This window comes from Microcaecilia unicolor, chromosome 6 (genome assembly GCF_901765095.1).
Source record: "Microcaecilia unicolor chromosome 6, aMicUni1.1, whole genome shotgun sequence".
Classification (NCBI taxonomy): domain Eukaryota; kingdom Metazoa; phylum Chordata; class Amphibia; order Gymnophiona; family Siphonopidae; genus Microcaecilia; species Microcaecilia unicolor.
Genome location: NC_044036.1, coordinates 116762028 through 116778547, shown reverse-complemented (window position 1 = coordinate 116778547; position 16520 = coordinate 116762028). Strand labels below are relative to the sequence as shown.

The 16520-nt window shown below is 48.4% G+C and overlaps 1 protein-coding gene across 5 annotated transcripts in view; it reads left to right on the top strand.

Moving 5' to 3' along the window:
* SUCO (SUN domain containing ossification factor) overlaps positions 1–16520 on the top strand; it is a 256708-nt gene that overhangs the window by 15338 nt on the left and 224850 nt on the right. The gene's annotated exons all lie outside the window — the stretch shown is intronic.

Genomic DNA, 16520 nt, shown 5'->3' with positions numbered 1-16520 from the left:
ATGCAAGATCTCTGCAAATAAAAGGTCTTGTGCTTAGCTGCTGTCTGACTTCAGGCCATATTTGTCAGATTTACTGCTTAATCATCACTTGTATCACCTTAACATACTAACAGAATAGACTGAGCTCATATTACCAGACAATTAGCTGATATCATTAAACAATCACCAGACTACCCTGCAAATATCACTTCAGAAAATATATTCATCTTCATATGACTTCATAACTTGTACAAGAAAAAGGCTGACGCTGCCAGTTAAAAAGAACTTGCTCATGTGTAAATTCTGCACAATTGCTCAGAATTTGTGTAGAATTTTCAGCCTTAGTGCAGCATTTGCTGGCAAGAGTGGTACTGCTGCAGCTCATGGTACCAGGCAGACTGTGCAGTGTTCCGTATTAACAAGAAAAAATAGAATAAAAACTAGTGGTTAAAGGGGAGAGGAACTGAAGGAGAAGTAAGGGAAAATTGAAAGCTGTGGAAGCAGAATTGGTCAACTATAACCTTGGGGAATAGGAGCTATAGGGCCAACCTTAGATGGAGAACTAATTGTAATTAGAAATCAGAGTAATCACAGAAATTGGAGAGAGTGAACATGGAAGAATTGGGCAAAAATTCTTTTTTGAATTAGAACGGACTGCTGCATTGCATTTAAATCAAGTATAACAAACGCATAGTTTGATTGTGTCTTGCAGAATTTTCCCCAGAATAAAAATTATACTGGAAAATGTTCAGCTACATTACAAGTATTTGAAGATTTAACTAACAAAGGGACCCTTTTACTAAGGTGCACTAAAAAGTTGGTGAGCAGTTATATGTGTGTGCCCGATGCAAAGAGCTCCTAGCTCTCGGAGAACGGATCCATTCTCTTGAGGCTAGAGTAGCAGATTTGGTGGCGTAGAGGGAGACAGAGAGGTATATAGAGGAGACCTACAGGGATGTTGTAGTAGAGAAGTTCCACTTTCAGTCTGGTAGCCCTTGTGCTTCCTTGGAGGAGGTAGGTCTCTTAGGAGGAGAGCATCACCCTGGTGAAGTAGATTACTGAGACCAAGTCAGCACGGCTTTTGTGTGGGGAAATCTTGCTTGACCAATTTACTTCAATTCTTTGAAGGAGTAAACAAACTTGCGGACAAAGGGAAGCCGGTTGATATTGTGTATCTGGATTTTCAAAAGGCGTTTGACAAGGTACCTCATGAAAGGCTGCAGAGGAAATTGGAGGGTCATGGGATAGGAGGAAATGTCCTATTGTGGATTAAAAACTGGTTGAAGGATAGGAAACAGAGAGTGGGGTTAAATGGGCAGTATTCACAATGGAAAACGGTAGTTAGTGGGGTTCCTCAGGGGTCTGTGCTAGGACCGCTGCTTTTTAACATATTTATAAATGATTTAGAGATGGGAGTAACTAGCGAGGTAATTAAATTTGCTGATGACACAAAGTTATTCAAAGTCGTTAACTCGCGACAGGATTGTGAAAAATTACAGAAGGACCTTACGAGCCTGGGTGGCTAAATGGCAGATGACGTTAATGTGAGCAGGTGCAAGGTGATGCATTTGGGAAAAAAGAACCCAAATTATAGCTACGTCATGCAAGGTTCCACGTTAGGAGTTACGGACCAAGAAAGGGATCTGGGTATCGTTGTCAATAATACACTGAAACCTTCTGCTCAGTGTGTTGCTGCGGCTAGGAAAGCGAATAGAATGTTGGGTATTATTAGGAAAGGTATGGAAAACAGGTGCGAGGATGTTTATAATGCCGTTGTATCGCTCCATGGTGCGACCGCACCTTGAGTACTGTGTTCAATTCTGGTCGCCGCATCTCAAGAAAGATATAGTGGAATTGGAAAAGGTGCAGCGTAGGGCGACTAAAATGATAGCGGGGATGGGATGACTTCCCTATGAAGAAAGACTAAGGAGGCTAGGGCTTTTCAGCTTGGAGAAGAGACGGCTGAGGGGAGATATGATAGAGGTATATAAAATAATGAGTGGAGTGGAACAGGTGGATGTGAAGCGTCTGTTCACGCTTTCCAAAAATACTAGGACTAGGGGGCATGCGATGAAACTACAGTGTAGTAAATTTAAAACAAATTGGAGAAAATGTTTCTTCACCCAACGCATAATTAAACTCTGGAATTTGTTGCCGGAGAACGTGGTGAAGGCGGTTAGCTTAGCAGAGTTTAAAAAGGGGTTAGACGGTTTCCTAAAGAACAAGTCCATAAACCACTACTAAATGGACTTGGGAAAAATCCACAATTCCAGGAATAACATGTATAGAATGTTTGTACGTTTGGGAAGCTCGCCAGGTGCCCTTGGCCTGGATTGGCCGCTGTCGTGGACAGGATGCTGGGCTCAATGGACCTTTGGTATTTTCCCAGTGTGGCATTACTTATGTACTTATGAAGGACTCCTGTATCCAGGACCTGCCCACCAGGTAACATAGTAACGTGGAGGGGCATAATCGAACGTCGCTGGCCAAATAGATCACCGGCGATCTATGTTGGCGGCGGCGCTACAGCTGGCCTGAACCGTATTATCGAAAAAGATGGCCGGCCATCTTTTTTTCAGATAATACGGTTTAGCCCGGCCAAATGCCTTGGAGTTCGCCGGTTTGGAGATGGCCGGGTTTGTTTTTCAGCGATAATGGGGAAAAAATGCTGGCCATCTCCAACCCGGCGAAATCCAAGGCATTTGGTCGTGAGAGGAGCCAGCATTTGTAGCGCACTGGTCCCCCTGACATGCCAGGACACCAGCTGGGCACCCTAGGGGCCAGTGCGGTGGACTTCAGAGAAACCTCCCACATGCATATCTCCCTTACTTTGGGTGCTGAGCCCCCCCAACCCCCCCACAAAACCCACTACCCACAAATGTACAACACTACCAAAGCTCTTAGGGGTGAAGGGGGCAACTACATGTGGGTACAGTGGGTTTTGGAGGGCTTCCATTACCAGCACAAGTGTTACAGGTAGGGGGGGATGGGCTTGGGTCCGCCTGCCTTAAGTGCACTGCGGTACCCACTAAACGTGCTCCAGGGACCTGCATTCACGCAGGCCTCTAGGACTTGTTGCTGCTGTATAACCTTGGCACACCAGGTGACACCTGAAGACTAATCTCTTTGAAAAAGTCCTTTATTTGAATAAGCACGTTTACTCACAGTTAACTGCAGATCAGAGGTTGTGCTCCCTGGTACTGAGATTAGCAGTAGGTCAGAGCTGGCAGAATGGTGTACAATGCCCTCTTTCAGCCACATTCAAGGTAATAACTTTCTCTAACATGGGTAACACATGAAAGGGATCTAAAACTGGCTTAAAAAATGGCCACTACCTCATGGACTACCGGAAACAAAACAGGGCACACTCTGACCTAGTTAGCAGTGGGGGAAAGCACCATGGGAGTAGAGCCCAGTACCCTACACCCACCACAATGCATTGCTAATGTGACTGTGCAGTAGAGAGTTGCACGGGGACAGAAATCTTACCCATTCCCACCCATTCCTGCAAAAATTTAAACCATCCCAACCCGTCCCCGCAAGAATTTAACCCATCCCCACCCATCCCCGTAAGAATTTAATAGTACATAAAAGAAAGTTCCAGTCAGCTCCCTCAGTCACTCTCTGGATTTGAGCCACAGCACTGTAGGCAAGGAAGGAACGGAAGTTGGAACACTCTGGTGCGCACATGTAAGACTTGTCTCCAATTCACTTGCACTGTGTGCTGAGAGGTCGCCACATGCACGCGCCAGTAGGTCAGGTGACATCTGATTCTCGTGCCTGTGTCAGAGCTGAGGTCTGTGCACCAGCCTGGGAGCAAAGAGGATTAATAGTAACATAGTAAGTGACAACAAATAGACCTGAACGGTCCATCCACTCTGCCAATAGTCACACTCATGATCAATTTATCATTAAATCAACGAGTGTGATATTATATACTTGAGTATGGTCTTTTTTTCGTGTTTCTGGAACAAAGACAGAAGTCTATCTGGCCCCATCCTTATGTTCCAACTGCTGGAGTTGCCATCGAAGCCCACTCCAGCCTATTCATGTTCTCATTTGTGGGACACAGACCATAAAAGTCTGTCCAGCACTGTCCTCATGTTCCAGCGTCGCCATCTAAGTGTCACTTGACATATCCACACACATGCAGCCATTTAAGGTTAGCACGCCTTTTTGAATTCCGCCGTCATTTGTGACTCTACCACCTCCTTAATGGAAGACTTTACACATTTATGCTGTTAAAGCAAGGAAGAAGAGGAGGAGGAGGAGTAGACAGCACTCAAATAAATTGGTATTCGGTGCAGGTGCAGCTTACACTTCCACGGGAAGCTCACAGAACTGGTTCCATCCCCGCGGGAACACCGCAGGAATTGCCTCCGTCCCTGCGGGAACCCCACAGAACTGGTTCCATCCCCGCAGGAGCCCCGCAGGAACTGCCTCCGTCCCCGTGGGGATGGAAGCCGTGCAGCTCTCTACTGTGCAGGGCACCGAACAGAAAAGGTGTCACACTCACCCAAGAGCCACATCGCAACCAGGGAAAGGCTGTCGGAGGATACAACACATTCTGCTGTCATGGAGGTGGGTACGGCATTTGAGGCTGGCATACAGGCTGGCAAAAAAAGGGTTTTAGTTTTTTAGTATGGGAGGGGGTTGGTGACCACTGGGGGAGTATAGGTAGGTCATCCCCCATTCCCTCCAATGGCCATCTGGTCATTTGGTGCACCTTTTTGAGGCTTGGTCGTGAAAATAAAAGGACCAAGTAAACCCGGCGATATACTGCTTATCGCTGTTTTTTTTCCATTATTGCCAAAAGCCGGCCATCTGGTAGCCACACCCATGTCCCGCCTTCGCTTCGCCGCCGACACACCCCTTTGAACTTTGGCTGGCGACATGACGGGGAAAGCGGCGATGTTGCCAAAAAAAGCGGCTTTCGATTATACTGATTTGGCCGCTTTTCCGAGATCGCCAGCCATCTCCCGATTTATGTCGGAAAATGGCCGGCGATCACTTTCGAAAGTAAGCTGGATACTAACATAGTAGATGATGGCAGAAAAAGACCTGCAAGGTCCATCCAGTCTGTCCAACAAGATAACTCATATGTGCTACTTTTTGTGTATACCTTACCTTGATTTGTGTATGTCTTTTTCAGGGCACAGACCATATAAGTCTGCTCAGCACTATCCCCGCCTCCCAGCCACCAGCCCCTTGATTTGTATCATTTAGATATCTGGGTGCATTTAGATAGCTGGGTGGCTGATGAACATGAGGATCGCCTGGTGACTTGCCTGCCTGGTGCGAAGGTGGTGCACCTCATGTGTCACCTAGACATGATCTTAGATAGTGCTGGAGAGGAGCCAGCCATCTTGGTACATGTGGGTACCAATGACGTAGGAAAATGTGGGAGGGAGGTTCTGGAAGCCAAATTTAGGCTCTTAGGTAGAAAGCTGAAGTCCATAGCCTCCAGGGTCGCATTTTCAGAGTTCCTCATCATTCCATGCGCAGGACCCAAAAGGCGGGCAGAGCTCCGAAGTCTCAATATGTGGTTGAGACGATGGATGAGGGATTTAGATTTGTTAGGAACTGGGCAACATTCTGGGAAAGGGGGAGACTGTTCAGAAAGGATGTGCTCCACTTTAACTGGGATGGAACCAGGCTGCTGGCGCTAACATTTAAAATGGAGAGAGAGCAGCTTTTAAACTAGAATGGAGGGGGAAGCCAACAGTCACCCAGGAGCGCATGGTTCAGTGTGGAGTATCTTTGGATTTCTGCCGGGTACTTGTGACCTGGCTTGGCCACTGTTTGGAAAAGAGGATACTGGGCTAGATGGACCATTGTTCTCACCCACTATGGCTACTCTTATGTTCTCATGTTATGTGCTGTTTGTGGGTTTGCTATGCCCTTTGGCAACTTTTAGCACGTGGGTAAAATGGCCGCATTTATATATTTTTCTTTAATAGCCATATGCTAATTTCCCAATTAGCATGTGGCCATTACTGTGGGCCCTTACTGCCACCTATTTTGTAGATGCTTAGGGCTCCCACACTAGCAATACGGTAATTAGCATGGGCACATTGCCGCATGCTGCCTACTCAGCGCAGGGCATGCCTACTCCGCCCATAGTAATTCTTCTCATGCTGAAAAATAAAAACATTTTCCAGTGCAAGCTGATTGGTACACTATTGTGGGACATCTCAGCGTGTCCTGTGGCAGTCACACACTGGTGTCTACAACAGCTTAATAAAAGGGCCCTATGGTGATTTATGTTGAACCTCTCTGCCGAACAGAGATTACTTTGTACATTTATAGGAATGCACAAGTCAGTTTGCATCAGCGAATCCATCAGAGATAATGGACACACTATACTAGAAAATAATTATATAGGCAAGTATTCTCCATGTGGAGCCTTCTTGGAAATATACAAAATATTTATTTATCAACCTTACCAAACTCTTTTTTTGTTTTTTTGTTTGTTTGTTTGGTCTGCAATAACAGAACTAATAGCTAGGTTTGTCAATCAAGCCACAAGTACTGTAACCCCTCCCCCCCCCCAAAAAAAAAAAACTAAAACAAAAAAACAAACGAAGTAGTGATTAATTCCTATTGAGAAAATATATCTGAACTAGAAGAAAAGGTACAGAGAAGGGTCACCAAGATGATAAAGGGAATAGAATGATTCCACTATAGGGAACGGCTAAAGAGGAGAATTTATGGCTTTTGTGCTGTCATCTACTATGCTACTGCGTTACATGATAGAGGTCTAAAATCGCTTGTTTACTTTTTCCAAAACTAGAAGGGCTAAGGAGCGCATATTACTAAGTAGTGCATGTTAAATCGAAGAAAATATTTAGTTGTCAGCATATTTGTTAGAGAATGTGGTAAAAGCGTATCAGGGTTTTTAAAAGATTTGGATAAGTTCCTGGAAGGAAAGGTGGACTTTAGGAGAATCCACTGCTTATTCTTGGCATAAGCAAAGTGGAATCGATTAATCTTTTGGGATCCTGCCTGGATTGGCGACGGTCTATCCCAGTATGTAGCATAAATGTAGACAATTCACTTAGTGGCTTAGTATTGTTAGCTTTTTACTTTGTAGATTTAGACATTTTTGGAGGGAGTGGCTAAGATGATAGCTCGAGGCTGCCGGCTGGAAGAGCTCTTTCTGCTGGTGAATTTTTCCTCTACTCACAATGCTGCACACTAAGCACAAGGGTACCTTTCCTGGTTCCCTCGCTGGTCAGAACTTCCTTGCCTATCCAGCAGACAATGGAGCACTTAGCCGTCAGAACTCCTACATAGAAAGCTGGAGAGTTTGTCCTGCTGTGGTACCAGAGGAAGGAGCGCCTGCGTTTTGGGACTGAATACCGCTCTTTCACCTTGGCTGTTAACAACACTGCCACTATGGTAGAGCAATTGGGAACAACTCCCCCCATGGAGATAACTTTTGGAGAGTATTTGGAAAACCCCTTCAGATCCTGAAAGCAACTGTTTCAAAATCCATGGGTGAAGTTTCTCTGTTTGTGAGTAAGATGGATTTGCTTGCAGCAAATATAGAAGGAGACAAAATGACTCTTCTGTTCAAATTAAGCAAGTACAGGATGTGGTTAATTCACTTCAGGCACTATCTGTTAACCTGGTGAAGGATAATCTTGTGACTCTGAGAAAGATTGAGCAAATGAAAAATCAGTTTAGAAGGCTCAGCCTTCGAGTTTTGAATTTTCTTAAATTCCTTGAAGTGACTCCTGGTGACATATTTAGAAAATGTCTTCTAGACATGGAGTGGCCTAGTGGTTGAGCACCAGTCTTGATATCCAGAGGTGGCCAGTTCAAATCCCGCTGCTACTCCTTGTGATCTTGGGCAAGTCTCTTAACCCTCCATTGCCTCAGGTACAAAATTAGATTGTGAGCCCCTCCAGGGACGGGGAAATATCCCAGTGTACCTGAATGTAACTCACCTTGAGCTACTGCTGAAAAAGGTGTGAGCAAAATACAAATAAATAGATATTTTGAAATTTTCAGCTGAGACAATTCCTCCTTAAATCGAATTTATTATATTTCCTCGAAGAAAGATCCAGGTATTGAAACAGGGAAGCAAGGACAAGGAGAAAAACTGAATTTAAATAATCCTACAACTGAACAATCAATAACTGAGACAACAGAGCGTTGCACTCTGCTTGTCTTTTATATTTGAATAGGACTTAAATGCTGTGTGTTGTTTCATGGTCAAAGAATATGGATGTACCTTGATGTTACCAAGTCTACACAAGAAGTAGGAAGCTTTTTTTTTTTTTTTTTTTAATACCATGAGGCAAGAGACTAAAAGGTCTTGGTGCATCATTGAGTTACCCATATAAATGTATAGCTAGATATGCTAGAACCAAATATGTTTTCTTTGCTTGGGAACAGCTCACAGCTTTCTTGGACTTAGTTAGTGTAGAGGTCTAGCTTAGTAGAAATTGGTTGGGAGATTTTTATGTGAAGTTTCTTTTATATGATCTTATCTTTTTTTTATTCTGCCACCCCCTCCCCAGTGAATCATCCCATGGGTGGCTAGCCTGCCAAAATTACTCCAAGGGTGAAGCAACAACTCATCTGGGAAGTCACAAATCATCCCAGAAGAACATCCAAAGAACTGCAGGCCTCTCTAGTCTTAGCTATGGTCATTCATGACTTAATAAGAAAAAGACTGGGCAAAAATAGGATTCATGGGACAGTATCAAGGTGGAAGGTGCTGCTATCCAAAAATAACTTCAATGCTCATCTTACATTTGCAAACACACCTGGATGATCCCCTAAGCCTTTTGGGATAATGTTCTATAGAACGTTTTGGACAACACAGGTCCCATTTATGTCTGGCATAAAACACATACAGCATTCCAGAGTAAGAATACCATACCAACAATCAAAACATGATGGTGGTAGTGTGGAGATTCTTTGCTGCCTCAGGATGTGGACAATTTGCCATTGTTGAAGGTGCCATAAATTCTGCACTGGGTTATATAGCAGGGTAATGATCCAAAACACAAAAGCAAGTCTATGTCTGAATGACTGAGGAGAAACAAACTAGTTTTGGATTGGTCTAGTTAAAATCTTGACAAACCCAATAGAGATGTTATGAGGGATCCAAAATGAGCAGTTGATGCACAAAAACCCATGAATGTGTTTGAATTAAAATAGCTCTCAAGAAGAGTGTGGTAAGATTCCTTGACAGCAGTATGAAAGACCGATATCAAATTCTGGGAAGCATTTGCAATTATTGCTGCTAAAAGTGTTGCAACCAGTTGTTTAGGGGGCAGCTACCTTTTTCACATTAGTGTGGGCATTGGATATTTTTGTTCCTTAAATAAATGAAGTGAGAATTTAAAAAAATGTTGTGTTTACTCGGGTTTCCTTTTTCCAATATTACATTTTGGTTAAAGATGAGAAACCATTACTGTGGCATATGGATAGTCTTGTGGACAAGTGGGCTAACTGTCCATTTAACTGATTTTGTATATTTTTGGATCTAGTCATCAAGATATCACTGTTTACCTATGGACATGTATTAAGCTAAAAGCCCATTAATTTTTGCATGTAATTGTACAGGCTTTCTCCGAGGACAAGCAGGCTGCTTGTTCTCACTGATGGGTGACGTCCACGGCAGCCCCTCCAATCGGAAACTTCACTAGCAAAGTCCTTTGCTAGCCCTCGCGCGCCCGCGCGCACCGCGCATGCGCGGCCGTCTTCCCGCCCGAAACCGGCTCGAGCCGGCCAGTCTTCTTTTGTCCGCACTCGGTACGGTCGTGTTTTCGCCGTGTCGAGCCCCGGAAAGTCGACCTCGCGCGTCCAATTTGTTTGAACGTGTTTTTTTCCTTCGGGAAAGCTTTGTCCTAGTCGGGAAGTGCTCCGGAAACCCCCCGCCGGGTTTCGTGTAAATCCTCCCCGTACTTCCAGCTTTTTTGCCCGGTAAGTTTTCTTTCGTCGTCGGGGTAGGCCTTTTTTCGGCCTCGGTCGAGATTTTTTCTCCCTCTAAATTTGGTGCTTCGAATTTCGCCATTTCGGCTTTTGATTTCGCCGGCGTGATTTTTCCGCCCATGACATCGAAGCCTTCCAGCGGCTTCAAGAAGTGCACCCAGTGCGCCCGGGTTATCTCGCTCACTGATCGACACTCGTCGTGTCTTCAGTGTCTGGGGGCCGAGCACCGCCCTCAGAACTGCAGTCTGTGTTCCCTGCTTCAAAGGCGGACTCAGGTAGCGAGACTAGCCCAGTGGAACGTGTTGTTCTCGGGCTCTTCGTCGGCATCGGCACCGGGATCTTCGAGTGCATCGACGTCGTCAGCGTCCAGACCATCTTCCTCGGCCGCCCCTGCATCGAGTGCATCGAGGCATCGGGCCTCTGCATCGGCGCCGAGACATCGGATAGCTGCATCGACGTCGGTGGTACCAGGACCTCGTCTGCTGATGTCGTCGGACGGTGGTGCATCGGGTGGAGTGCAGGTGAGGGCTGTCCATTCCCCTGCTGGTGGCGGTGAGCCCTCGGGTGGGTCTCCGCCTACCCTGAGGGCTCCTGCGGTACAGCCCCCCCGAGATCGACCTTCTTCAGTCTCGGCCCCGAGGAAGCGACGGGTGGATTCGACGTCCTCCTCGTCGGTGCCGGGGAGCTCCGGTGACATGCTTCGGAAGAAATCGAAGAAGCATCGACACCGGTCTCCTCCCCGTGTCGGCACCGAGAGCTCTGGGTTGCCGAGGGATTCGGCACCCAGCAGGCATCGGCACCGAGAGGACCGCTCACCCTCTGTTCAGGAGGTGTCGATGCGCTCCGCTCTGGACAGCCCGGAACAGCCTCCACGCCCGGAACAGGTACTGACGTCGACGCCTGCATCGACCTCTCAGCCTTTCTCTGCAGCCGCTCTAAACGAGAGCCTCCGGGCCGTTCTCCCAGAGATTCTGGGAGAGCTGTTGCGCCCTACCCCTCCGGTACCGGCGGTGCTTGCGCCACCGGTACCGTCGAGCGTGGCGCCGGCTGGCCCATCGCCCAGGTTGAGGTCCCCGACGTCGGTACCGCGTGCGGTACCGACCGCGGCCACCTCCCAGGAAGGCTCCCCGACTACGTCGGCGGAGGGAGCTTCGCCGATGCGGGCGAGGGAGTCTACCTCTCGACGCCCCCATCGTGGACAGGGTTCCACGGAGTCGAGCAGGGCGAGGTTGCAGACACAGGTCCGTGAACTTGTGTCTGACACCGAGGGTGAGGCCTCGTGGGAGGAAGAGGAAGATCCCAGATATTTCTCTGACGAGGAGTCTGGGGGTCTTCCGTCTGATCCCACTCCCTCTCCTGAGAGACAGCTTTCTCCTCCCGAGAGTCTGTCTTTTGCCTCCTTTGTCCGGGAGATGTCTACGGCCATCCCCTTCCCGGTGGTTGTGGAGGACGAGCCCAGGGCTGAAATGTTTGAGCTCCTGGACTATCCTTCTCCACCTAAGGAAGCGTCCACTGTTCCCTTGCACCATGTCCTGAAGAAGACATTGCTTGCGAACTGGACCAAACCATTAACTAATCCCCACATTCCCAAGAAGATCGAGTCCCAGTACCGGATCCATGGGGACCCAGAGCTGATGCGCACTCAGTTGCCTCATGACTCTGGAGTTGTGGATTTGGCCCTAAAGAAGGCTAAGAGTTCTAGGGAACATGCTTCGGCGCCCCCGGGCAAGGACGCTAGAACCTTAGACTCCTTTGGGAGGAAGGCCTACCATTCCTCTATGCTCGTGTCCAAGATCCAGTCTTACCAGCTCTACACGAGCATACACATGCGGAATAATGTGCGGCAGTTGGCGGGCTTGGTTGATGCTCTTCCCCCTGAGCAAGCCAAGCCTTTTCAGGAGGTGGTCAGGCAGCTGAAGGCGTGCAGAAAATTCCTGGCCAGAGGAGTTTATGACACTTTTGATGTTGCGTCCAGGGCCGCTGCTCAAGGTGTGGTGATGCGCAGGCTCTCATGGCTGCGTGCCGCCGACCTGGAGAATAGAGTCCAGCAGCGGATTACGGACTTGCCTTGCCGTGCGGATAACATTTTTGGCGAAAAAGTCGAGCAGGTGGTAGAGTCTCTCCACCAGCGGGACACCGCATTCGACAAGTTCGCCCGCCGGCAGCCTTCAGCTTCTACCTCTACAGGTAGACGATTTTTCGGGGGAAGGAAGACTGTTCCCTATACTTCTGGCAAGCGTAGGTACAATCCTCCTTCCCGACAGCCTGCGGCCCAGGCTAAGCCCCAGCGCGCTCGCTCTCGTCAGCAGCGTGCGAATCAGCAAGGCCCCGCGGCTCCCCAGCAAAAGCAAGGGGCGAGCTTTTGACTGGCTCCAGCAGAGCATAGCCGACATCCAAGTGTCAGTGCCGGGCGACCTGCCTGTCGGAGGGAGGTTGAAAGCTTTTCACCAAAGGTGGCCTCTTATAACCTCCGATCAGTGGGTTCTCCAAATAGTCCGGCAAGGATACACCCTCAATTTGGCCTCTCAACCTCCAAATTGTCCACCGGGAGCTCAGTCCTACAGCTTCCAGCACAAGCAGGTACTTGCAGAGGAACTCTCCGCCCTTCTCAGCGCCAATGCGGTCGAGCCCGTGCCATCCGGGCAAGAAGGCTGGGGTTCTATTCCAGGTACTTCCTTGTGGAAAAGAAAACAGGGGGGATGCGTCCCATCCTAGACCTAAGGGCCCTGAACAAATATCTCGTAAAAGAAAAGTTCAGGATGCTTTCCCTGGGCACCCTTCTCCCCATGATTCAGCAAAACGATTGGCTATGCTCTCTGGACTTGAAGGATGCCTACACACACATCCCGATACTGCCAGCTCACAGACAGTATCTGCGATTTCAGCTGGGCGCACGCCACTTCCAGTACTGTGTGCTACCCTTTGGGCTCGCCTCTGCGCCCAGGGTGTTCACAAAGTGCCTAGCTGTGGTAGCAGCGGCGCTTCGCAGGCTGGGGGTGCACGTGTTCCCATATCTCGACGATTGGCTGGTGAAGAACACATCCGAGGCAGGAGCCCTGCAGTCCATGCAGATGACTATTCGCCTCCTGGAGCTACTGGGGTTTGTGATAAATTACCCAAAGTCCCATCTTCTCCCAGTGCAGAAACTCGAATTCATCGGAGCCCTGCTGGATTCTCGGACGGCTCGCGCCTATCTCCCAGAGGCGAGGGCCAACAACTTGTTGTCCCTCGTCTCGCGGGTGCGAGCGTCCCAGCAGATCACAGCTCGGCAGATGTTGAGATTGCTGGGCCACATGGCCTCCACAGTTCATGTGACTCCCATGGCCCGCCTTCACATGAGATCTGCTCAATGGACCCTAGCCTCCCAGTGGTATCAGGCCGCCGGGGGTCTAGAGGACGTGATCCACCTGTCCACGAGTTTTCTCGAATCCCTGTATTGGTGGACGATTTGCTCCAATTTGACTCTGGGACGTCCCTTCCAAATTCCTCAGCCTCAAAAAGTGCTGACCACGGATGCGTCTCTCCTGGGATGGGGAGCTCATGTCGATGGGCTTCACACCCAAGGAAGGTGGTCCCTCCAAGAAAGCGATCTACAGATCAATCTTCTGGAGTTGCGAGCGATCTGGAACGCTCTGAAGGCTTTCAGAGATCGGCTGTCCCACCAAATTATCCAAATTCAGACAGACAATCAGGTTGCCATGTACTATGTCAACAAGCAGGGGGGCACCGGATCTCGCCCCCTGTGTCAGGAAGCCGTCAGCATGTGGCTCTGGGCTCGCCGTCAAGGCATGGTGCTCCAAGCCACATATCTGGCAGGCGTAAACAACAGTCTGGCCGACAGGTTGAGCAGGATTATGCAACCTCACGAGTGGTCGCTCAATTCCCGTGTGGTGCGACAGATCTTCCGGGCGTGGGGCACCCCCCTGGTAGATCTCTTCGCATCTCAAGTGAACCACAAGGTCCCTCAGTTCTGTTCCAGGCTTCAGGCCCACGGCAGACTGGCGTCGGATGCCTTCCTCCTGGATTGGGGGGAAGGTCTGCTGTATGCTTATCCTCCCATTCCTCTGGTGGGGAAGACTTTGTTGAAACTCAAGCAAGACCGAGGCACCATGATTCTGATTGCTCCCTTTTGGCCGCGTCAGATCTGGTTCCCTCTTCTTCTGGAGTTATCCTCCGAAGAACCGTGGAGATTGGAGTGTTTTCCGACCCTCATCACGCAGGACGAAGGGGCTCTGCTGCATCCCAACCTCCAGTCCCTGGCTCTCACGGCCTGGATGTTGAGGGCGTAGACTTTGCCTCTTTGGGTCTGCCAGAGGGTGTCTCCCGCATCTTGCTTGCTTCCAGGAAAGACTCCACTAAGAGAAGTTACTTCTTTCATTGGAGGAGGTTTGCCGTCTGGTGTGACAGCAAGGCCCTAGATCCTCGCTCTTGTCCTACACAGACCCTGCTTGAATACCTTCTCCACTTGTCGGAGTCTGGTCTGAAGACCAACTCCGTAAGGGTTCACCTTAGTGCAATCAGTGCATACCATTACCAAGTGGAAGGTAAGCCGATCTCAGGACAGCCTTTAGTTGTTCGCTTCATGAGAGGTTTGCTTTTGTCAAAGCCCCCTGTCAAGCCTCCTACAGTGTCATGGGATCTCAATGTCATTCTCACCCAGCTGATGAAACCTCCTTTCGAGCCACTGAATTCCTGCCATCCGAAGTACTTGACCTGGAAGGTCATTTTCTTGGTGGCAGTTACCTCGGCTCGTAGAGTCAGTGAGCTTCAGGCCCTGGTAGCCCAGGCCCCTTACACCAAATTTCATCACAACAGAGTAGTCCTCCGCACTCACCCTAAGTTTCTGCCAAAGGTTGTGTCGGAGTTCCATCTGAACCAGTCAATTGTCTTGCCAACATTCTTTCCCCGTCCTCATTCCTGCCCTGCTGAACGTCAGCTGCACACATTGGACTGCAAGAGAGCATTGGCCTTCTATCTGGAGCGGACACAGCCCCACAGACAGTCCGCCCAATTGTTTGTTTCTTTTGATCCCAACAAGAGGGGAGTGGCTGTAGGGAAACGCACCATATCCAATTGGCTAGCAGATTGCATTTCCTTCACTTACGCCCAGGCTGGGCTGGCTCTTGAGGGTCATGTCACGGCTCATAATGTTAGAGCCATGGCAGCGTCGGTAGCCCACTTGAAGTCAGCCACCATGGAGGAAATTTGCAAAGCTGCGACGTGGTCATCTGTCCACACATTCACATCTCATTACTGCCTGCAGCAGGATACCCGACGCGACAGTCGGTTCGGGCAGTCAGTTCTTCAGAACCTGTTTGGGCTTTAGGATCCAACTCCACCCCCCGAGGGCCCTGTTTGTTCTGTTCCAGGCTACACTCTCAGTTAGTTGGTAAATTTTTTAGGTCAATCTCAGTTATGTCCTCGCCGTTGCGAGGCCCAATTGACCATGGTTGTTGTTTTGAGTGAGCCTGGGGGCTAGGGATACCCCATCAGTGAGAACAAGCAGCCTGCTTGTCCTCGGAGAAAGCGAATGCTACATACCTGTAGAAGGTATTCTCCGAGGACAGCAGGCTGATTGTTCTCACAAACCCGCCCGCCTCCCCTTTGGAGTTGTGTCTTCCCTTGAAGTGTATTGTCTTGCTACATACTGGACTGGCCGGCTCGAGCCGGTTTCGGGCGGGAAGACGGCCGCGCATGCGCGGTGCGCGCGGGCGCGCGAGGGCTAGCAAAGGACTTTGCTAGTGAAGTTTCCGATTGGAGGGGCTGCCGTGGACGTCACCCATCAGTGAGAACAATCAGCCTGCTGTCCTCGGAGAATACCTTCTACAGGTATGTAGCATTCGCTATCCCAATTGGCCATATAGACAACTGAGCCAACCACTTTAGGTGTGAAAAATGGGTTAATCCACTTGTCCATAAGACCATCAATATATGCAGTAATAGGGGAAGGTGGTGGTGGGGGTTCACATCACTGTTATTAAAGAGTATCATAACTATCAAATAATCCAGATGTCTTTAAGTATGAATACTATTGTGTGCATTTAAAAAGGAGAGCACGCATTGGCTTTACTCAGTTGGTACTAGCCTCCTGGGTTTAATTTCTTGTAGAGGCTGGTTTTAGTTTTGCTCATATTTGTAATACATTTTTATAAACAAACTTTAAATGATGGCAGGTTGCCTAGTTTATACAATTTTCAAAACCTTATGATGTATAGCTGATTATGTAAAAATGATGCCTTTATTAAATCAGTACACATAAAACGATATAAATATAATCCAAAGTTTAACGAGGTTTTACGCTGGACTGTCCAAATAGCTTCAGTGTTTCTTCATTGAAGCTTTTTGGACAGTCCAGTGTAAGACCCCGTTAAACTTTGGATTATATTTATATCGTTGTATGTGTACTGATTTAATAAAGACATCCTTTTTACATAATCAGCTATACATCATAAGGTTTTGAAAATTTGTATATCTTGTAGACTCCTGAGCAAAGCGCTTTGCACACCGAAACACGGCTGCTGTGTTGTCGGAGGTTTTTTTTTTGCAATAAAGACATGATTTCCATCATCATGTCTCCTCCGGTATTTGAG